At 42.6% G+C, this 23827-nt stretch overlaps 1 protein-coding gene across 38 annotated transcripts in view; it reads right to left on the minus strand.

Annotated features, from left to right (window-relative positions):
• The window catches only part of PTPRD (protein tyrosine phosphatase receptor type D), a 2185700-nt gene that overhangs the window by 504477 nt on the left and 1657396 nt on the right, over positions 1 to 23827 (minus strand). The window contains exon 1 of one of the 38 annotated variants that reach the window (XM_049116096.1): positions 4763 to 4781. The exons of 36 other annotated variants lie outside the window; for them this stretch is intronic. The gene's annotated coding sequence lies outside the window, so the exon portion shown is untranslated. Of the gene's footprint in view, positions 1 to 3170; positions 3299 to 4762; positions 4782 to 23827 lie in introns of those variants that run through there. One more of the 38 variants, XM_049116095.1, reaches the window with a different exon arrangement.

The raw sequence follows: 23827 nt of genomic DNA on the forward strand, positions 1-23827 counted from the left end.
GTATACTTGACCTTATTGCCTAATGTCTATCAAGATTGCCACGGCTGGTCGATTCCAAATTTGTGAAACTGACACTTAAAAATGTATAGTGAATCTTCAGTCCAGGACCCTCAAGTGCTGACTAAACTGGACTCAGAGCCTCAGATTCTCCTTCCATACTAACTTGCACAGCACTTACAAAGCGAGTTTAATCACACCATCAATCTATGACTACACTTTCCTTAAAGTAATGCTGCTTCATTTATCTTTTAACCCTACGCTATGCAAATAACATCCTTATCAGTCCAATAAAAAAATGTATTAACGTTCCTACTTGTTTATCCTTGACATACACTGGGATCACATATGAATTTGCACAAATACTTCTCCTGTTTCACATTTTATATGAAAAAAACAACTTTACACCACCATAGTTTCAGAGAAGATCTGTGAATAATGTTCTTGAAAAACTCTTCAATCAATGATTATGGCTAAGATTAGAACATGAGTTAATAGGTTAAAAAACAAAACAAAAACTTAGGGGGCTGCCTACTTTTCTTTCTTTCCTTCTTTTTTTTTTTAATGTCTCTCTAGGAAGGGTTTGCATCTGCCATCCAAGGGTATCTCCTGGATATAAGAACAGTAATACAGGCCCCTAGTGGCTCAGCGAACAGCAGCAGATGAGGGGATTCCAATTCTCAGTTCTCCACTTGGGAGATATTCTGGCTTTACATAAATGTCATTCTTAAAAGGCAAACCAAATCATTGTATTTAATGCTTTAATCAGTTTTACTTTCATGGTTATCTACCAAAATACATATATATTAAAGTATATCATCACATTTCATTACTTTGGTAACTACCCCTGCACTGGTCCAGGAAGAATTTGTGTTACATAACCTCCACAATAAAATAGTTAACATTCACTCTCTTTAATGTCATTACGAAAGTGATATATTACTCAAATATATTAAAATATATTTGAGAGATAATTTTCCCCTTTGAATTTTATTCCTATTACACTTATTGTACGGAGGGCTTTAAGAACAGATAATTTCTGAGTAAAGTGCTCACTATTTCAAATGAAATATTGATGCAAAGTGAAGGCCACTTTTGAAATTGTAGAAATCGACACAGATTTCCCAACAACAGTCTGTGACAAAACGCACATTGGAGTGCATCTATTTTAAAAGATGTACAATTAATAACACCCCTTAATCCTCATCCTCTTGCTGTCTTTCCTTTACAAAAGAAAATTCCAGGCAGGCACATTTACAGCTTTTAGCAATTTTTAACTGGACACAATCTGACAGCTGAATTCATGAAACTGACCAGCTTGTCAATTTCACACTTTGAAAGTACAATAATAGCTGATAGCATGAGGGTGAATTTTAAAAATCTGTCACAGAATTGCTAGCTCCATTGAAAAGCAAAGTACAGTACATAATTATGGGAGGTGGGAGGTAGAGAAATTTTCTTCCTATGTCCATTTAGGGTGTCTATTTCAAGAATTCGGACATCTAGCATTGAAAATGTATTCTCTTTGCTAAGTCAATAAAATAATATCTATTCGTGGCGCATAACAGAATATGCTTTCAAAATAAGTACAATATCTGCCAAGTATTGTCCTGGATGTCATCATATTAGCAATATAGCATAATCTTTTGGTGGGTATCATCTAAATATTCTTTTAAATCCGAATATTTCAAGTCTTGGCACACCACCTTGGTTTCACTCAAGTTGAGTAGTGGATGTGCACACTTTCAAACAGACAATAGCCAAAATAGTCAAAAGTATCAAATGGTTGGTCTAACTCTCCATATGTGTGTTATTACAGAACGCATCAAAGGGAACAGTCCAAGTCTGTAGCTCTGGAAGTCCAACAGCGAATCTATCTCTCCAGCCACAAGCAGTTACTAGTCTCTGGGAGGCTCAACATGAGTGTGCTAAAGTAAGCTCTGGTAAGTCACTGCCACTGTGTCTATAGGCATCTAAAAGAAAATTGGAAAAATAAAACTTTAAGAGAAAATACAAGAGGAGTGATCTCTCGGGAATCTTCCTGAGTGCTTAAGGCACAAACTGTAGCTTGGTCTTGGGGGATCACTCAAAGAATTTTAGAAAACAGAGACATTCGGCAAGTCATGTGCTGGGAGGCGAGCTGGAAACAATACAAGTAGATGTGATAGTCCCGGGTTTTGAAGAACTGAACTCCTATTCAGAATCCTGGAACACTCAATTAATGAAAGCCAAGCTCACACTTAGTGTTCAAGATTCTTTTTAAGCCTAAGAAAACTGACTTCATTTGCTAATGCTGCTGAATGAAAATCAACCTCATAGATAAACAATGCAAGTTTTCTCCATGGCTACAGAAAAGCTACAATAAATCGATAGAAAAGCAAAGAACCTTTGGTTTGCTGCGGCTTTCCTTTTAAATTGTTTCCTACAACTTGTATTTTTCCTTATCAATTCTGCGTTCCTTACCCCGCGGGAGGAGTAAGAACAGCAGATACCCACAAGCTAGGACCCGGGATCTTTGATGCCGCCGTGGAGAGGTCTCCAAAACAATCCCCCTCCTCTATGGCAGCCGGGTAGACTTTGATTCCTGCTATTTCTCCTTCCCCCCACTAGTTCGGGGGAAAGAAAGAAAAAGAATTCGCCCCCTCACCATAACCAGCCCTCCTTAAAACAGTGATCACTGCCTCTTAAAAGAAAAAGGGAGAGGATGGATGGACAGACAGACAGACAGGGAGAGGAGCAGGGGCAGCAGCATCGTCGGGTCGGGTCGGGTCGGGTCGGGTCGGGTCGCCCCACAGCTCCTGCCTCTCCCCAGGACCCTGCCCACCCCAGGAGGAGAGCGCGGGGGTCGCACAAACGCCCTCGTTCTCTACAGTGGCCACTGTCCTCGGTGTGAGGTTTCCGGCGCCCAGCGAGCCGCTCGGAGGAGGACCTGCGCCCGGGAAGGTTCAGAAGAGCCACTGTGCGCTCGGGGCCCGGCCGGGGCCGGGGCCGGGGCCGGGGCCGGGGCCGGGGCCGGGCTCGCGGGCGCGGGGAGCTCCGGCCCGGGGGGCGCGGGCTGCGGGGCGGGCCGGGGCCGGGCAAGCCCGGGGCGCGGCAGGGCACGGCAGGGCAGGGCAGGGCAGGGCAGGGCAGGGCAGCGCACGGGGGGCGGACCGGGGCACTCGGGGACTCACCTGGTCATGCTGGCTCCGGGCAGCTGCCGCCACCGCCGCCGCCACCGCCACCGCCTCCCGCGCCGCCAGCAGCACTTTCCCGGCGCCCTCGCGCCCCGCCACGGCCGCGCAGCCCGCCTGCCCGCCGCCTTCGTGCGCGGCCGCCTTACTCCCGCGGAGCCGCGGCCGCCGCCCGAGTCCCCCCGGCCGCCGCCGCCCGGCGCTCGCGCGGCCAGCCCAGTCCGGCTCGAGGAAGTGCGGGAGAGTCAGCGAGTGAGTCCAAAACCCCGAAATCCAGCATCCAGAGGAGCGCGTCCCCCCGCCCTCCCTCCACCCCTGCCCCCTTCTCCTCCTCCTCCTCCTCCTCCTCCTCCTCCTCCGCCTCCTCCTCCTCCTCCTCCTCCCGGGCCGTCCTCCTGGCCCTTCTGAGCCGGAGGCTGCCGCGGCGCTTCCTCCTCCTCCTCCCGCTGCTCCTGCTCGCCCCGCGCTCGCCTCGCAGGCTGCGCCGCCGGGGGGTCCGCTCTCCCTCCTCCTCCTGCCCTCCTCCTCCTCCTCCTCCTCCTCCTCCTCCTCCTCCTCCTCGCGCGGCTCGCGGCGCGCGGCTCGGGGTCCGGGGTCCGGGGTCCGGGTCCGGGGTCCGGGGTCCGGGCCGGCTCTCCTCGCCTCCCTCCGCTTCTCTCCTGCCCTCCTGCTGCTGCCGCTGCTGCTGCTTTTAAAGACGGTTCTTTGGCCACAAATAGCAACTCGGCTGCCCCCCTCGGCGCCTCCCTCCCCTCCTTGTCTTCTTCCCCCCAAAAGTGAAGCGCACGCGAGAGGTAACCAGGACCTGAGGCCGTCGGGGAACGGGGCGAAGCGGGGCCGAGGGGGCGCGGCGCAGCCTGGGGAGCGGCCCGAGCGCGGTCCGGAGCCCGGGGGGGGGGGGGGGCGGCCCGTGGACCTGGCGCGACCCGGCGGCGGTGCTGCGGGCCAGGGGCCTCGGTGGGGAAATGAAATGGGAAAGCTCGGGAAAGTGACTGGAAAAGCTTCTCCCTTTGTTTCCCCGTCTGGGAGATTTCTAAAATCCTCGGAACCGCGCTGGGGATCCCCCGGAATCGCTGCCCCAGCGCGAGCAGAGCGTGTGCGCGTTGGCGGCGCGGGAGTGGGTGCGGGTGCGGGTGCGGGTGCGGGTGCGGCGCGGTGCGGGCGGTGCGGTGCGGTGCGGGGCGCCCCGGCGGCCGGGCGCGGGCAGGACAGCGGGGCCCGCGGCCGCCGACAAGCCCCGAGCCCGCGCCGCCGACCCACCGACGGGCCGAGGCGCGGGCGCAGGAGGGGCGGGCGGGGCCGTGGGTGACGGAGGCGCCCCGCGCACAGGCGGCGCGCGCACACACACACACACACACACACACACACACACACAGGAGGGGGCGGGGTGACGTCACTCCCCCGGCATCCATCCGCCAGGCCAGAAAAGACCCCCTCCAACAAATTCACTCATCCCCTAAGAGCTGCCCCCCGCACACCGGAGGGAGAAGATGCAGATCGCGCCCCCCACCCCCACCCCACGCCCCCCAAAGCGCTTCTCAGAACACAAGGAGCGCGCGCTGATGAGCCCGCCCGCGTCCGCCCCAGTTCACCTTGGCCTCTTACTCGGGGATGCTCGTGGGATCTACTTTGGAGTCAGAGAGGAAGAGAGGAAGTATCGAGTCCATCTTGCGGGGACAACTCTCGTTTTGCTTCCGTGCTACTTGCTTTTAGGATGTTGGAAATTCACTGCTCCCCGCTTCTCTGAGGAACCCCGTAAACCCGCGCCCTAGACGTGCACTCGGTTGAACGCTTCCACCACAGCACACGCCGGTTGCACTCTTGGCTAACAGGCACATCTGAACCTTCCTCGCTCCTCCTCCCGGGATCTCTGGCATGTGGGAAAAGTCAGCAGCTGGAAGCCACCATTGGCAACTGGCCTACATTCTATTAGACGTTTTATTAGAAACTTGGTCAGAAAGGTTAAATAAAGTAAAGGCAGGGCCTCCAGCCACCTTCCTTGCTCATTCTAAACTCAGACCAGCACACACACACACACACACACACACACTAGGTGTGTGTGTTTTTGAAAGGGCAAAGGTAAGCAGACCTCTTAGGTTGCCACCAATGATCTAGCATCCCCACCGTTGTCTCAGGCTGCCCATTGGTTTCCACCACCTGCATGCTGTCTTCCTGAACAACACTGAAGGACTGGTCAGTAATCTTCTGCCCCTTTTGTGCTCCAAAAAGAAGCCACATATTTTTGCAAGGAGTCTTGCTAAATTAAGTTTAGTTTTCCAGCAATTGGAATGGGAGAGGGGATCATTCTGGCATGACTCTTCCTTGCACTTTTGTTCTTTATGGTTGGCCTTATAGTAAAAAGAAGAAATTTGTATCTGTGCAACCCCCAGAGCCAGGTTTACCCTCCAGTCTTTCTTTCGGATGACATGAGGAACTGAAAGACTGAACAGGTATGAGGGACCCCTTGCCCCTGTGGCCTAAGGATGAATTCAGAAATCTGAGCCTCCCCATACAGGTGATTCTCCCCCAGGGTATAAAGTCAGGGTGTAAACTGACTTGGCTTTCCCATTGCCACATTCTCCTCCATAAACTGGAGAGCCCAGTGGATGTTGGATGTCAGAAGAACAAACGGGAAGTTTGTCAAACCCTAGTGATCCTTTTATATTGCATTTGGTGGAGACACGCATATCCATCTGCCGCATTTGAGGAGGTCTGACCAGGTCTGACCTGATTTTGAAAGATCCCGGCTGAGAAATCCGACTGCCGTCTGGGAGTGTAATCAAGGAAATAACCTACTCCACTGGTAGCAAGTTAGACTACTGGAGAAGGTAGCAATGATCTTTACCAACGTGAGCAGCAAACAGGTAAGCAAAGGGATCCAGAAAGAAGATGAGAAAGAGAAAACTATCAGTAAGTGAGATTAGCCCAAGGACTCTGACACCATGAAGTCCTAGATGCTCATCTTCCACCATGACCAAACGTCTTAGAGAAAGAAGTAGCAGTGGGAGACGGCGACTATTGAGTCTGAGCTATTATTATATAAGATCCAGTATTATTCAGGGCATGAGGATGAGGGGATCAAGGAGACAGAGGACATGGGAGCCCATATACAAATATTAATACAGTCAGTAGATTTGTAACAAAGTAACACTGCAGCATCTCATATAATCTCGGGGAATGTTTACTATTTGGAGATCTGAAGTCAAAGAACATCAGAGGTGGGCTAATCATCTGTTGAAATCACCCAATTTTACAGGTAAGGAAACTGAGCCCCTGAGAGTTTAAGGTAACCAAACTATCTAGTGGCAGAAGCAGATCCAAAACCCAGATATCATGACCCAATGTCACCCTGCCCCCCCGGCCCCCGCCCCACATCTTCCACCCAGGTCTAGATCAAATCGATTCTTTTTCCCGTGTATCAATGAGCATGAAATAGAGAATATTTTAAAACTATACTTAAATGAAGAAAAATGAAGAAATAGGACTAGACATTCTCTCAGTTCCTTTCCGCTCTAGCATTCTGTTATGAATAGCACACAGGAACTTTGCTAGAGCACAACCCCCTCTAGTGCATAATTCAGCATACAATGAGTATGAGTCTACTTTGGACCCCATCCAAGGGAGTTAGTTCCTAGAAGTACTTGAAAGATTTTATTCTCATCTATAATGAAACATGCTAAAAAGACTAAAAATAATCATAAGGCAATGATAGTAATCATTTGTTACTCTTGTATTATGTACTAAACATCATGCTATCCCATTGTTTTCTAAAGGCTCATCATGACCTTTTGTGGATCACAAATCCAGTGGGTCAGGAACAATTTTCTGAGCAAAAGCAATGAAAGTAGGAAAGAAAAGAAAGAAGAGCGCATTATATATACTGAACATTGTTCTGTAAAACTTATGTTTTGACCATGTGGCTAGCGATTAAAAGTTTCAAAGCTGTTACCTTGCCTCCAGTCTTAACAACTGCCTTGCTAGTTAAGTATAATTAGCTCCATTGTACAAGTGAGAAAACAGGAACCGAGAGGATAATTTGGCCACGCTGGCAGAGTTAGCAAGTGGCCAAGCTAGGATTTTAAACCTATATTGGTTAGATTTCAATTATGTGTTTTTTTATTTCTATTCTGACTACACATTATTAACCGAGGAATCGAATACCTGTTGATATTTTTTTTTGTAAGAGCTTTTTTTTTTTTTAATTCAGTTAGAAGGGAGACACATAACATAGATTCAAGTGACATGTTTTGAAGATAGTGAAGAGTTTCATAAGGTAGTGAAACGAATATCTGAGACCTCTTCCTATAGATGATAGTTATATCCAATATACTTCATTAATTTGCTGCTAAATGCACAAATGGAAAAATGTTTAATGTTTTTAATCTTCAAATAACCATTCATCTCTACAAGGGTTAAAATGTTTGAGACAGCTTCTCAAATTTAATTCATACAACATTTTTCAGTAGCTTACCGCTTGTTCCAGACACAGAACTAACACGTGAGAGAGATTAAACAAACAGATATTAATTATACTCACTAAACAATAGTTTGAATCATTTGAGAACACAGGATCTACACATATAAAGTAATCAGACTACCCCGTAATTCCATCTAAATTGTGAATAAGAAAGGAAGACAGTAACTTAGATGCCATGCTAATTTTTTTTTATTCATATAGTCCTATGCATTCTGGAAGGAACATTGCACACATTTAGATGCTGTTATTCCCATTTTCAGATTTGGAAGCTCCTACACAGAACTAGTTGGTGATTGAAATGAGAGTCTAATCTTGATCTTTCTGATTCCACAAATCAAAGTCTCTTTACAAACAGAGGGGTTTCCAGTAGACTAAGAGGTAGTTAGAAATTTTGAGACGGGCTATGCAAACAGTCACATTTTTCTCCATATGAAAGAAAGGCACTTTCTTTTTCTCCAGGGCAGCATTTCTTGTTGCTGCCAGGCAGCGATGTTCTCTTAAAGAAAAGAAATCCGCATCTTTCTCTAAAGAAAGGCTTAGAAAAGCCAGGCCCTCTCCCCTGCCTCTGCTCAGTTTGGCTGCTGCATTTCACCCTCACCTGCAGTGTGTAGAGGACGTTATGGTACGATGCTATTTTCCATTGGCTCTGCTACTGGAGATTACAGCATGCGACTGTGACAAATGGATATTCCCATTAAATTCTTTAGTAGAGTGGGGCATTCCATTAACCATTGGCACTATCCCAACCCAAGTGAAACATTGGGTCATTTTTTTCTTGTGAGCAAGAAATGAAGGGGGAAAACGGAAAACAAAGGATATACTCTAATTACCTTTCTTCCTTTCTTCTTTTTTTTTTTTTTTGTTGCATGCATGATGATAGCCATATATTACAATTATTTATAATTAATATATGACAAGCTGTCAGCTAAAATTTAACAGGTGATTTATCAAGAAGTCCCATTAACTCATACATTAAGCCGTGGGTTTCAGTATTCCCTAACAATAAAAGTGTGTTTTGGTTTTGTTGCCTTAAATCTATTGTGTTTAAATATTCAAAGGCCACCAATCTTTATATATTTGCAGCATCTTTTAAAAATACAAGTATGGCTAATACAAATGGGCACTCTGTTAGTAATGTAAGGAATAAGCACTTTTTTTGGCACGTTAACCTTTAGATGCTAATGTTTTCATTGACAAAACTGACTGCCTAGTGTTTATTTTTAAGTTTTAAACTTTTATGATTCTTTAATACATTTTCCAAATGGTGCCTTTGGTAGTAAAGGCAAAGCTGAATAAAGAAGAAAGTAATTGCACTTACTTATATTCCATTTAGAGTTTGTATCTTACACTAGAGGATTTTGAAATGAAGGAATATTTTAAAATACAGAAAAAGATTAAGAAGTCACCAGAAAGCTAGTAATTAATCACTCAATAAAGGGGAAATCTACAGAGACCAGAAACTGATGAAGCAGTCTCCATTTTGCTGAATAGCAAAAGAATGGGGCACATGGTAGAAATGAATCACAGATATTTCTTGGGAGAGATAGCAAGAGTCTTTAAAAGAGGAAAAACTTGGTTTCACTGTCTACAGAAGGTGAATGTCATGGGATATAACCTGGAAATGAAGTTAAATTCTAAGCTACACTGTTATTGGTTCCATGGCCAGCCAAAGTTTATATTGTTGGAGAGAATGATGGGGTTGGGAAAAGAATGATAGAAATGTAAAGCAGCATTTGTTTAGATTTTATTGCATGAGGCTGGCCATGCTGCAGGATGTTAATGACTCACAACTACTGGAGAGGGTGCTGAATCTCCTTAATGAAAGAATGTGCATCAAGACTCAATGGTTAGGAAGAGAGAGGGAGGAAAAACATTAAAAAGTGAGGGCAAAACCCGAAGCACAGCAGTTTTTCAAAGCTTGTAAGACTTTTGTGTCCACCCATCAAGTCCAGTTTTCACATTTTTAGCAAGAAAGCCATACGAAGCTGCAACTTTATTTCTAAAGGGTCCTTCAAACAGGGTTTCAGAAAATGATTTTCAGAAACTCAGACGTGAAATAGCGTAAGTTGATTTCGTGTTAACAGCCAATCTACCTCTTCATAGGCTGGGGCTTATAAATGACCAGTGCAGAAACGGTCCCGGTATCCGGACAGGGACCTGTCACAAGACCTCGCCTTGCTTACCGGATGCCGCAAGTTCCCCACGTGGAGCTGCGGGTTCTTCCACACACAGTCAGGAGCAGTGTTCAAAGCGGCGAATGGAACAAAAGCATCACGGCTATGATTTTTCAGTTGCTTTTGAAACTTTGTCTTACACATCTTTACTTATCTTTAACTTCACTTATGCCACTTAACAGTTTCTACAGGGTGTGCATATTTAGCGAATGTTCCCTCTCAGCCATGTGAGAGCAGATTAGTGTCTGATTTGAGCCAAAAACTCTCATCATAGTGCTTTAAACACTATAGATACTCCAATAAGTATCTGAAGTAAAGGAAGGGAGGGATGGAGATAAGAAGAGAGAAAGAGGACACGAGTTGGTTGTCAATCGACCCTTTTTTGTGAAATATTACTTTCTTTACAAAGCTTATTGCAGCCACTAAGTAAGATGGAATTTGCTCTGCCTCTGTTCTCCCATTATTTCTTTTTCTTATTTCATATCTGCCTATATTTTTATTGTGTATATTTGTGCCCTAATAAGCTCTGAGCTTGTCCTCACTGTTTATATCACCACCAGTAAGCACAGAACCTGGACTAGAAGCAGATCTCAAAAGAAGTCTGCTGAATGAATCAATGGATGATATAACGTGGGGCTATTAACAATCTTTGACCTCAAGAAGCACAAAAACAAATCAATTCAAGCATGTGTTTTCTCTGCCTTCCCCTTGGCAAACAAACCAGGGTCAGATATCTAGAAGCAGTCCTAAACAGAGCACTGGGCACCCATACTTTTTACTTTTTTCTATCAGAGGGAACTCCTACCTAGTGAGTCTCAGACTGTAGGAAATATCCTACCTTGTACCAAGTGGAGGTAAGAAGGAAAAGATATACAGGCTTTGCTTTTCCTTCTTATACTCATGCTGTTCTAAGAGTCTGGATGTCAAAACTGCTCAGTTTGATCTGTTCCAAGCTGGGGAAAGAAGAGATGAGAAATTAAAACAAATGCTGCAATCTAAAATGTTTTGTCTGTGATTCAGTCCTTCTCGTGCCGGCCGTAATACACTTGCCTTTTATTAAAGTTATATCTATTCTTGTTTCCCTCAGTCCTCTGTGCCTCTGCCATGGGCCAAATCCCATATATATTTCCAGATTGCAAGATTGTAAAATCTTTAAGAGAAAGACTGGGTCTTAATCTTCTGTGTGTACTTTGTACATCTGCAGAATGTCCTGTACAAGAAAGATATGATAAAATGCTGTTTAACCGAACTTTCCAAAGTCTAGTGTTTTCTTTAATATTAATGGGAATTCTGTGGGGGCATGAGCATATCCCAATTTTCCTCATTTAATAAATTCTATTCCACTGTCCCTAGGGAGTATACTTGCATTTATCCGATCACAAGCCCACAAGCCCATATGTTTGGACTGCCAAATCCCTAGAATGGAGGTTCACAACCTTGGCTGTATGTTAGAATCATCTGGAAAACTTTTAAAAACATATGCCCAGGGACTACACATATGAGCTGAATGGGATTCTTTGGGAGTGAGGGTCTAGAATATTTTTTAAAGAAGCTTCCTAAGTGATTCAAATGTTTAGCCAAGGTGAAGTAACCTTGCTTTACAGCTCTAGGAAGCATGACTTGAAAATCACTAGACTAGATTATTTCCAAAGTATTTTCCAACTTAGGATTCTTTGTGAAATCACTTTTGTTTCATAAGTGAAAAGGAAATGACCTGTTGACTGGATTCCATTTTTAGTAGTCACTACAAATGAAACACAGCCCAAATTTCGAATTTCGTATACTAGCGTAGTATTTTTAGCATTTCTTTTTACTTGGTTTTTATGTATGCCCATTCATCCCCACTGCTCACTCATTCAGGCCTCCAGTGGTGTGAGGTATGTCAACTATGCACTATTAAGGGATTCGAAGAATGTGTGCTACGACCAAGGCTCACATATTAAGGAAAACCCTTTCATCCAAACACAATACAAACAGTCCCTAATGATTTTCATCCCCCGCAGTTCAATTAAAAGAGGAAGAAATGCCATCAACTAACTGAAATTCCAGCCACACTGCCCCCTGATAAATCTGTGATTAAAACAAAGAAAAGATCAGAAAGATTGACTCCCATCCCCGAAAACATTTGGAATTGAGCCTCCATGTTCATGTGTTATTTTCAGTTCAATCAAAAAATAACAAAACTACTACCTTTGAGAGAGAAAGATGGTGCTCACATTGTTTTGCTTAAGGAATTCATGTTCTTGAGAGGGAAGTTTTCTCCGTAAACTCTAGCAGTAGAAAACGATCAACTATGCAAACTACGCAACTAGAACAGATCATTTTTATTTCTCTAAGAGTTCCTAGCCCAGTGCCTGGCAAGTACAAGGAACACTCTCCATACTACATCATTCAATATCACCATTCACGTGGCATTTTGCAGTTCACAGAGAACTTTAAGACACCTGTCTCTTTTAAGACTCCTAATAATTCTGTGGATGGTAAAACACCCACTTTCCACATGACCCAGACCCGTGAATGGATCCTAGACACTGTGAATCAGAACCTCTGGGCTAGTTCTGGGGAGCCAGAATTTTTGGCAAGCTTCTCAGGTACTTCTGAAAACCACAGTGATCACTCCATTCAAATTCATTGATTTGTATTGTTCCTAGGAAAATAACCCAGTACAGCTGAGCCGATTCTGGCAGTTGTTAAGAGGCTAGCTCTCTTTTTCTCAGATTTGCCTTTTTTCTTCCATACTTTTCAAAAGGGGGAAAAAATCACAGGTGGCACTATTTTACCTAAATCTACAAGCTTTTTAATTCTGCTTTGCACAGCTGGCTTATTCTAACAGTTGCCCTTGCTGTGAAGGAAGCTCCTAGCTTCTGGCGTTTGTGGCAGGATCTGAATCCTACCTACTCCCCTTCTGGCCACAACTAAGGTCTTAACAAACTATGGAGACCACAGGCCTCCTTCAGCAGGCAGCTGTAATTACATGAAAATTGCTGGACATGGGAGTGCAAACCCAGTGGCCTGCTGGGACATTTCTATTGGCTTCAGCCTGATACTTGGGAACCCACTAGTTCTAGCTGTTAGACTCAGGAAGAGAATGGCTGTGAGCTATTTGTGTTGGTGTGTGTCTTTCTCCGTCAGCTTTCTAACTCAAAAGTAAAAGATATATTCTCAGCTAGCCACCCCTCTTATATTATATTAGATCTGCATAATACTACCTTGCAAATACCACCTCATATAGAACTGGGGGGAATAAAAAAGTAAAATAGACCCCTCAGTAAACCTTCTTTAGAATAAAAAATGCATTTTAAGAGAGGAGACAATGTTACTTGTATCTTATAATTACGCCTAATCCACACACAGACTGGAGAGAAGAGGATTTTGATTTTTAGGTCTGGAATAAAATACACTTGATTGGAAATGAAGATGCAAGAGGGAAGAAAATCCTCAAAAATTAAAGGAAAAGAAAATGTGTGTCAACCACCCCAATCTTCTTGATTCTCAAACTTTCCAAATTCCTTTGGTTCACCATCCCAACCTTAGTTATACTCTCTTGTTTAACAACCCTCCAGCTATTATGGTTACAGTTTCTGGGAAATTTGTCTGTCAGAAAAAGAAAGATTCCAAAGAGTTTGGCTCTTTTCTCTTGGGCAATAGAAAGCCCTGAGGGTCATAAGACATCAACATGAACACCCCCTCACCCCCTACCCACACACATTTGGTCTCTTACTTTCTCTCTGGGGCTCAGCAGCCCCATGACATGCTGGGTCCTTTTCACTCTGAGGAAAGCTGTATGGGCCGGAGAGAGCAGGATATACCCACACCATGCTCTCTGACTCAGATATGCCCTGCTAGAAATGACGAGCTGGCTCAGATATTGGGAAAAGGAGACACGAGGCAGTTTGCCCTATCTTTGGGTATCTGAAAGGGTAGAAGAGCTTTACACTTTCCATTTCCTGCTTGCTAAGAAGAAAAGGCAACTACTCCCTTTGAAACCACTTGTTTCCTTCTAGTTTGTCTTACTTATACCCTTGAAACTCTCAAAACACGTCCACATGTTGCTAGGTCCATCATTAGTGTTGACAATGCCTGCTCTCTTGCTTTTAATTCTGTGAATACAGATGTTCCCATTGCTCCTTTTAAAAGCTCTGGGCACGTGTTCAAAACATACAACCCCAGCAAAAAGCATCACCTAAGCCAAACCCACCAATGACTGGACACACTCCCCAGTTTGGAAGGCTACCCTGAGATGTTGCTTAATTGCAGTAGATTCTGTGAGTCAAAGTTCACAGAGCTGAAAATGGACGTTTTCTGTTGGCACTTTACCCAGGGTCCCCCTCCAAAAAAAAAAAAAAAAAAAGTGGGACATGCAAAATCAATAATTTAAGATTCAATGAAGTAAATTTCACCTCAAATGATATCCTTAGAGAACAGAATATTTAGGGAAGAGCAGAGTTCCCATGGGGAGCCTCAGGGTAGGATTAAATTTTGGTGGTATTATTTGCAAGTGCTAAGAAAGAGTTTATATTTAGCACTAAGTTCTTGATCTTATCTAATGACTGACTTTCCATGGCCTTTGGAAATAACTTTGACGGCAAAATTCCTGTCTGTGTTTTATCCCTGAAGCTGACCTGATCACAGGATCAGAAGCTGCTATCAATGAGGCTGCGATAAGAGGGAGCACTTTACTAATGGGAAGGGCTCCGACACATCCGTCACTACAAAGTGATGCTCACCCACCTTGGTGCAGCCAAGAAAAAGAAAAGGAGCGCAACAGAAGTCACATTTTGCTGTGACACTTCCCCAACCCATAATACACAGAACTGTCCCCAGAGTGCTGTTTGGAGGAATAAGACCCTAAGGAGCTTAGGGTGGTGGCTTAGGCCCCAACGGCCGGGCCAGGAGCTCTTGCTGCCACTTCTAGAACAATCCACCACAAAGTCGCCCCCCAGCCCCAACCAAAACTGAAAAGTTTATAGCGAGTGGTAGCACCTGCGTTTCTGTCCTGGACTAGCCGAAATAATTGCCTCTGCTGGGTCTTCCCCGGGCAGTGCAGGGTGAGGGATGGGCCACAGGCGGTGCAGAGGAGGAAGGCCCACCTGGAACCTGCCCAGTGAGGGGCTAGCAGCTCCTGCAAGCAGAGACACCAGCGAGCTTTCCTCCTCTCCTCTGGGACACTTGTGTGTGCCACGATCCCTCTCCCCCTATCCAAAAAGGCTCTGTCTTCAGGAAAACAAAGACTTTTCTGCTCCATGGTGTTCTCTCCCATGACTGAGTGTTCCTTTGAACAACGTTATATTATTACAACCTTTGTAAAGCTCAGGACATGGAGGCTGTGTTAATAACACACAAAAAGGAAAAGCATTTCGTTTATACAAGCTAGTATTTTGACCATAATTATACTTTTCGCTGTCTTCTTGATGAATCAGGAACTTTTGAGCCAGGTATCCGAACAAAGCATTATAAAACTAGGATCACCCAGGACGTGACCTACATTATGTAAATCTTGTGGAAACAAAGTTCTGTTCTTCATCCCTTACTTGGAAAAGAAACAAAAACAAATCCTGTAATTCTTTTTTATCTTTGATTTTCATGAAAACCATCCAGGGACAGTCCACATTTTTCAGAAATAACAAATTTTTCAGTACAGAAGGCAGCATTTGCCAATACAGCAACAAGAACTCAGCCAAGATGCTTTGGAGGAGTTAGGCAAGTACAGTTCACTAAGACCCAAACAATCCTTGGCAACCAATCAGAAAAACAAGTCATCAATGCATTAAGGGAGCCCTCAAATATGAGTGCTGTCAGTGGAAAATAGAGTTACTCACCAACCGAAAATGTTTACTTGAAGTGAGAATTATTTTATGGAAACCACTGTGAGTTTTGGAATACTTACAATCTGCTCAGATTGGTCACTGCGTACAATGCTCCTGCTGCAATATGCCCTGAGACTTCTAATCGGTCTGCCTAATGGAGCAGGTGGCGAGATTCTCTACTGAGGCTGTTGGCTCCTGGAGGGCAGGGACCATGTCTTATTCATCTTGTATCTTGCACAGTACCCAACTCTTCAAAGACAGTCAATAAATATTGAATGAAAGAATCTTTATATACATGACCACACTCCTTGATCCCTGGCATAAAATATCAACACCCCATCATCTCGATCCTATTGCCCTGCTTTATTTTTCTTTTGAGCAATTATTACCAGCTGTCAAGCTCCATGGTTGCTTTTATTATTCATTATTTCTCTTTTCCCTACCCAAATCTAAGTTTCCAGAGGGTGGACTGAGCAGGTTTGATTTCCTGGATATCCCTAGCTCCTAGAATTTTGCCTGGCACTAACTTGCGATTATAAATATGTGTTGACTTCTGAATGAATGAATGAATGATGAATGAATGAATGAATGAATGGTATTCCATCATCTATTCTTTTTTTCTTTAAGATTTTATTTATTTATTCATGAGAGACACAGAGAGAGGCAGAGACATAGGCAGAGGTAGAAGCAGGCTCCCTATGGGGAGCCTGATGTAGGACTCGATCCCAGGATGCCAGGATCACGACCTGAGCCAAAGGCAGATGCTCAACCACTGAGCCACCCAGATGCCCCTCCGTTGTTTATTCTATCCCATTGTCTAATGTCTATTTTTTCTCTCCTCTTCATTCTCATCTAATTCATCTTAATAAGGCCTGAAAATTATACTGTGAACTTCAGTAAATAGCAACAAAAAAGTGTTTCTTCATTACATAATTGTTTAAGGAATGGAAGACCAGGTCTTGTGGGTCTCCAGTACAAGTGTTTACAAACCTGCAGATAAATATGAGTGACAAGAAATGAGGAGGACGGGGAGGTAAGAAACAAAGTATTCTCCTGGAGGCCATCAGTGGTGGACACCCTGTGAACTGACAGGCTACCTCATGTGAATTGTAAAACACATTTGTGTACCATCTTCTAGATTCTAGTCATTAAAATATATGACTACTTTCTTTATCATTCTGGGCAGACTTCATGTCCTTCCAGGCTTTTAGGGTAAAACTTCATCTTGTCTAGATTTTGAGTTCTCTTAACCCATCATTTTTAAACTTAGGGTAACATTTTAATAATATGTTATAATATTTGTTTCCTTTAGGCATTCTGCATTGTCCTCATGTGAGAATGAGTAACAATTCCCAAACCATTAACAACATTCCCATTTTACCACCCAATTTAGTGCCTGATAAAACCACTGAGTGAGTGGTTCAGTGACTTGCCTGTTGACTTACATGTGGTTGGTCATCCTGCCAAATATAAAACTTTCAACTGCCAACTCCAGATATTATTTCTTTCTTTTCAAACCAATATATAACAGGAAGTTCTTTGTTCCTTGGAGATGCCCCTAATATGTGATGACAGTTGAACATACTTATTTTTGCAATTTTCCAATTTGGGTATCGCCGAATGAAACTGGAATAAATTAGGGAAGTGGCCTTGCTGCAGAGCCTAATTCTGGAAGAAAAGCACTGAGTAGGAAATGTGTGTCATTGGCCTTCTGATTATTGCCTGTCTTCTCCACTCTTGGCCTCTTCGGGGCATCTCATTCTCTCTACCTTGACCCCAACCTCCTCCATACTCCGGGCAGGCCAACCACTCAGTTGCCTTGCTCTCTTAAGGAATTTCATCTCTTCCCTAATTTATTATAAGTGGAAGTTGCGCTAGGGATGAGAGAACATAATCTGTAACTCTGTTAATAGCTGTGTGTCATGGGGTGAGCTGTAGAAATCCCCAGAGTCCTCATTCCTTTATCTGTAAAAACAAAGATAATAATATTTATTTCACAGAGCTATTGCACGGACTACATTAAATCATGTACTTGAAATTTCCATCCAAAGTCTATCTCCTAGGAGATGTTGGGATGCAAATGTCTGGATATTTGTTTTGACTTAAGTTGGTAGTTCTAATGAAACTTTCAAAACAGAAATATTGAGGACATTTTTTCCTAATGGATGGTGAGGAGATTACTTTAGGTGGAGCAAGGGTGTTCTGGGGAGGAAGTGGAAGGTGAAGGACCATGATGTAAAGTTGTTCAGTCCCCAAACTACACAATCATACACGGATACACTAAAGGTAGACATCCATTTGTGAAATGGGAAAAAAATGAAGGTGAAAATGGGGGAAAAAACCTCTTAAGGTTTTGGGGATGATAAAATGAGACAGTAGAATGGCAATCACTAAATATATTAAAGTTAATTATAATAAAAAATTGTCCATCTGCCCTGCTCTTTCTAGTGTTGATACAGGAAATCCTAGTATAATCACAATAATTGTAACTGAAGACTTCAGAATGACTTTAGGAATGCTTTACTTGGTTCCTTCCTGCTAAAGTTCATTTTATTTCTAACATGTTGTAATCATGGACACCCTATTTCAAGCATAAGGTGAGCATCTTGAAGTATATTTCCTAAGTGTGTAGCAGGAACAGGAAGTTGAGAATCATGAAATAAACAAATCTAGGTACACGGATGTTCATTTATATTATTGTGTTTAATAATAAGCATTATTTCACTTCCTTAATGATGGTTAAAATCTGTAATCTATATCATGATTTTACTGTGATTTGAAGAACAGGCTCTAGACTCCTAGTGGGCTGAACTCCTGGCTCAGCCATAAACTAAGTGACGTTGCGCTTAACCCTGAGCTCTCTGAGCTTCACTGTCCTTGTGAAGGGATGAAAAACATACACACTTTTCATAGTTGGTGTGAGACATGTAGAAAGATCACAGATTCTTTATGATGCTGAGCCATGACTTAGCCAATCCTGGACCCTATCCCTGGATTTCTTATGAGATAATAAGTGTCCTTATTGTTTAAATAACATTTTTGTTGGATTCTCTCTTACTTGGAGCTCAAAGGATCTTTACTGGTATATCTCTTCTTTTCAGTACTTCAGAATGTGAACATGTATGTAAGAGTAGCAAGCACAGAACTGGCCTGATCTTGTGGCTTTTACCACTTATGCTCTAATGTTCTTTATCAGGTTAACCTAAGCCAACAGATCCTGTGTGTGTGTGTGTGTGTGTGCATATACATGTTGCCATTTAAACAACTCATGAGATACAGGTGAAAAAATTCACTGATATTGCCTTTATTAATAATACATTTGAGGTATATATTGGAGAATAGTCATCAAACCAAATGAGTCAAAAAAAAGCTCATATTCTAAACATCAGTCTATCTCTCCCTTTAACCTCTGGAAATAAACCAGGAACCTGCTTTTCTTTGGAAAAAAAAATGTTATGAGTCCTGAAAACTTCTTATGCCTCTGAACCTCCTTTGTAATGTCCATGTACTCTAATATTACAGGATAATCATTTTACTGCAATATCTTCAGAAGAATTTGGAGGTTCGTCATTTCCTGGTTAAAGGTTTCATTATTTGCTTCTGGCAGAAACCTAGTCAGGAACAATTCATTGGTTTATAATTCTAAGTTAATACACTCTGATCATTTAAATCTGGGAAACTTACTTACAAAAATAACTCAGCACATTTGTTGTTCTTTAAGGACTGCAGTAAAACTTCACTGAGTGGCCTGGTAACCTTTGCAAACAAAGACTAGTTTTAAATATTTGAATGAAAAATGCAAGCATGTCTGCACCCATCTTTAAAAATTAAAAAGTTCAAGATCATGGCCTGATTGATGACTAGAGTAGGTTATGTTTTAAATGTGTCCTTTATAAAGTGTCCTTCTTGTCTTTTTCTTTAACCACTCTGCTTTACATTTTAAATAGTATGTATTAGCCAAATTAGAAGAAGAAAGATAATGTGGGCCTTGTTCTAAGAAGTCAAACACAACGAATTCAGGGTAACTTCTATGTCCAATTAATGGTTCATTAGATCATTGCATAATCTGAGTAGGTTGACATCACATTTTTAGCTGTTTTGAGAATTTTATGAGACATTGACGTGTGAGGACTTTTACAGTGGTGGTTTATTTCTCCAGTGTAAAGGATTTCAGAGCAAAAATAAATTAGTATATTAAATTAATATCTAAATAGAATAACATATTTTAATGGGCAAGGTATCTTTTATTATTTTGGTATTTCTTATGACTTTTTTGACAATAGGTCAAATTATAAAAATTCGCATTTGCATCCACTTATAAAATGATACAAGTTTATCAGGAACAAAAATGCAAAGGAACTTTCAGATCTCCGTCAAACTTGACATTATTTTCTAGTAACATTTGCTAAGAATGATAACCCTTAGTGGCATTTTACATTCACAGAGGAGACAGGCCAGTAGACAGAGTCTCCAGGGGTCATTCTTTTGTCCTTTGCCCCTTTAACATTTAAACACTGCAAATAAGTGTCTCCAACTCCTCTCAGATAATCCAACTCTCACTTTCTTAAACTGGAAGCCTATGAAGGATGTTGAATGGAAGTAAAGGTATGTGTGTGGGCAGAAGCCCATGAAAGTATCACCCATGATCCACCTCAAAATGGCCAAGAAAGAGGGTCAAATCTCTCCTTGGGTGTTAATACTCTTCATCTTACTGGAGGTTGGCAGTTTATATGATTGACTTTAAAGACTGACCAGAGGGACGCCTGGGTGGTTCAGTGTTGAGCATCTGCCTTTGGCTCAAGGCGTGATCCTGGGGTCCTTGGATGAAGTCCTGCATTGGACTCCCTTCAGGGAGCCTGCTTCTCCCTTTGCCTATGTCTCTGCCTCTCTCTGTAGCTCTCATGAATAAATAAATGAAAATTTAAAAAAATAAAAAGTAAATAAATACCGACTAGAGATCCTAGAATTATGAGCATTTGTTTAGTACATTGTGGTCACTGGGTGCAGTATATACTAATCATACTTGAAAAGAATAGTTAGCTTACATTGTCGGATATTACTTATTTTCAGGACGTCATCTGAAGGAGTTTGCTCAGGGTTCCCAAAGGCTGGAATAGTTAATGAGATTGGAAGCTGTTGAATTGTTCCACACTATGTCCTTCAATGCAGTTCTTCATTAGAGGCACAGAAAATACTTGGAAGCGAATAAAATGACTACTGTATCTTTTGCGTTCTCAGCCGCGTCTGTAATGATCCAAACTAAAAAATATCAGTGTGTGAGGCCAGGGGAGGGGATGGTGGAGACAAATCTGGAAGAAGAAAACTAAATAAGGGAGGGTTGTAAATGTTTAAGAAGGAAAGAGAAAGTATTTGGTTTACTACCAATTTAATTCTCTGCACCCTATCACCCCTTTTAGGGTATACAACACAAAAAAGAATGGCCGCAGCTCTGCCTTGGGAGGCTCTGGGTAGATGATAATCCCACACCACCTCTGAGCCATTGTTGGTGGTACTTCTGTGTATACCAGGCTCCTCTGGTACATAACATAAACGCTTTATGTGTTTTAAGTGCAGAACAACTTTCCTTACCATGGGTAGGATGGGAGAGGGGGCCTAAGGTACATGCATTTAGAACTTCCCTAAAACAATGCATCTTTCTGTATTCCAGAGAGAGGACAGTACCCCTCGTGTCTGCAGGAATTTGCACACCTTTCTTGGACTCATTATGACCTCAGATAAATAAGATCTGTTATCCCTGAGATGAGTGAGTGGTGCAGACAGAGGATGCCCTTCATCAAAGCTGTCTTGCATATTCCTGTTTTCCTGTTTTTACAACAAATAAACGTGCTGGATGTGGCACGTCATTCATATTCAGTATGAATACTGAATAGACGATTTGACTGGGTCCAGTGGGCTTGGCTCTGCATCCACTCATAGCTCACTTATACCTTTCTTTTCATTCATTTACCCAAACACCCACCGAGAGCCTACTATGTGCATGGTACTCTGCAAAACACTAAGGGTGCAATGATGAGTAGAAACAGACACAATCGGGTCACTGGTCTATTACCGTGGAGCTCACTGGTCAGTAGCAGTCAGTCTTGATTATTATTTTAGTTTTCTATGTTCCCTTATAACTAATGTCCACCTTCCTCTCCAAATTGTGAGTTACAGACTTATTAAAAGACTCTAAACATTTTTAGTGGGAGGAGAATATTATTTAATTTCGGTGATTTAAAATACTAGCATGGATCTTGGATCGATGCTATCTTCTTTTAATTTGTCATGACAACCTTCCAGCATTAAAGTTTATTAGACTTTGCTTCAAACTTTACTCAGAGAGACAGAGATGGAGAGAGGCAGGACCAAAGCCAGAAGCCGAAGTTCTGGTCATCCATTTTCGGAGACTGCTCCAAACACCCTCACATTTCCAGGTATTCTAAAACGTGTAATGAGAGAAGAGTGAGCCTTCCAAATCACAGAAGATCAGAAACTTATTGACACAGAGTGAACCTTTTTGGTCTCACTGCTTAAGTAAGAATTTTCAAAGCAAACATTTCAAACCTCCACTTGTATCACTGTTTACAGAGAAAATACACCCTCTGTTTACTGTGGGGACTGGAATGTAGCCTTAAAAATAAAGGCTGGGGGGGGTGGATTCCTGGGTGAAAAGAGGTCAAACTGCAGGGAAACTAAGACAGTCATTTCTCTCAATCCTACCCCTGAGCAACACAGTACCTTCTGCCAGTAATCTACCTGGTTACATCTGGTAGAAATTGGGATGGTAGCCACATCGATAATCACTGAATAAACAGCATATTAATGGCAACTGCTTGAAAGATAAGGAGGGATTTCAGATCCTCAAGTTGCCTTTTCTGAGAGAGGCTTCATTTCAAGGCCTGGCTCATCCCCAGTCAGTGTTATCCGTGGAAAGAGCCGGCCACCTGCTCCTGCCTTCTCCCTTCCATAAAGATGATGATGTGGTGCAGCACACAATCATCTCCTACTCACTGCTTTTAATATTGTTATTTTTATTGAGCAAAATTCTAACTGCTTAGAGCTAAGTATTACTGTTTAATCTGAGGGCACCTATTAGGAGTAATGTTATTACTGAAAAGACAGAAGCAGGCAAATGGTCCAGGTGCCCTGCGCTTTTCTCTCCAGCCACTCATGGCTGCTGTGTCTCATCCTAGAACACCGACAAGAAGTGATTATTCACATGTAGAACAACACATTTCTACAACTTCCCCTGAAAAGATAACTAAAATATTTTAGTACACTCTGTTTCTTTAGCCTAAAATAATATTTCTAAGGTCATTTCTGATATGCTGCAGGAATTGACAATACACTCTGCTACCTCCTTTAAAAATCATAGTTGTAATTGTTCATCTCTTCCCTCATTTACTCATCCCTTCAATAATATCTATTAAGGACTCACTATATGCCAGGCTTTGGGGTGCAGTGGAAAGGAAATATGTTCCTTGTTTTTATGGAGCTAAGAGTCTAGTGAGAGAGATTATTCTTTAAAAAGTTGTATATTAATCAAATCTTTATGAATTTGTTGTAAAATTCAATAGGGTAATGTGATTTTAAAGTTCCTCATTAATACTTTTGTAAGGTAAAGCACTGAATTCTAATACATCTATTTGGCTAGGCCAGATATATCAAGCTTTATTAAAGCTGGGCACATTTTTCCTCTTGAACATGAAAATGCTTTCCTTCTACAAGGTCTCTGTGAAGGATCATGCTGTTGACATACAATTCGTTCCGTACAGGACAATGAAGGAGTCATAGCTTACATCACTGTGTATTGATATAATTACAGTAATACAAGTTTAAATAAAGAACAGACACATGGACAGCTAAGCCCAACTCAGTGTATGTGCTTTATTAAAAATGTGAGACCATAACATAGTGAAAGTATGAGGGGTGGAGCCATTGGGGACAGAATTTAAAATAAAAAACCTTTCCAGGACCAGGTTCTTGAGGACTAATAGAACTAACCCGAGAAAGGAAGAAATGGTGGAAGAAAGGAATAAAATCACAGAGAATTCAAGACACCCAGCCATCATCTTCACTATGGTTATTTGGTCAGTCCTCTCCTGGAAAGAATGCCTCGATTCCCTTTCCAGACAGCCTCCTGGACTCTTAATGGGTTCCTTCCTGTCTTCTTACTCAAAAGAACAAGGAAATGAGGAG

This window comes from Canis lupus, chromosome 11 (genome assembly GCF_003254725.2).
Source record: "Canis lupus dingo isolate Sandy chromosome 11, ASM325472v2, whole genome shotgun sequence".
NCBI lineage: Eukaryota > Metazoa > Chordata > Mammalia > Carnivora > Canidae > Canis > Canis lupus.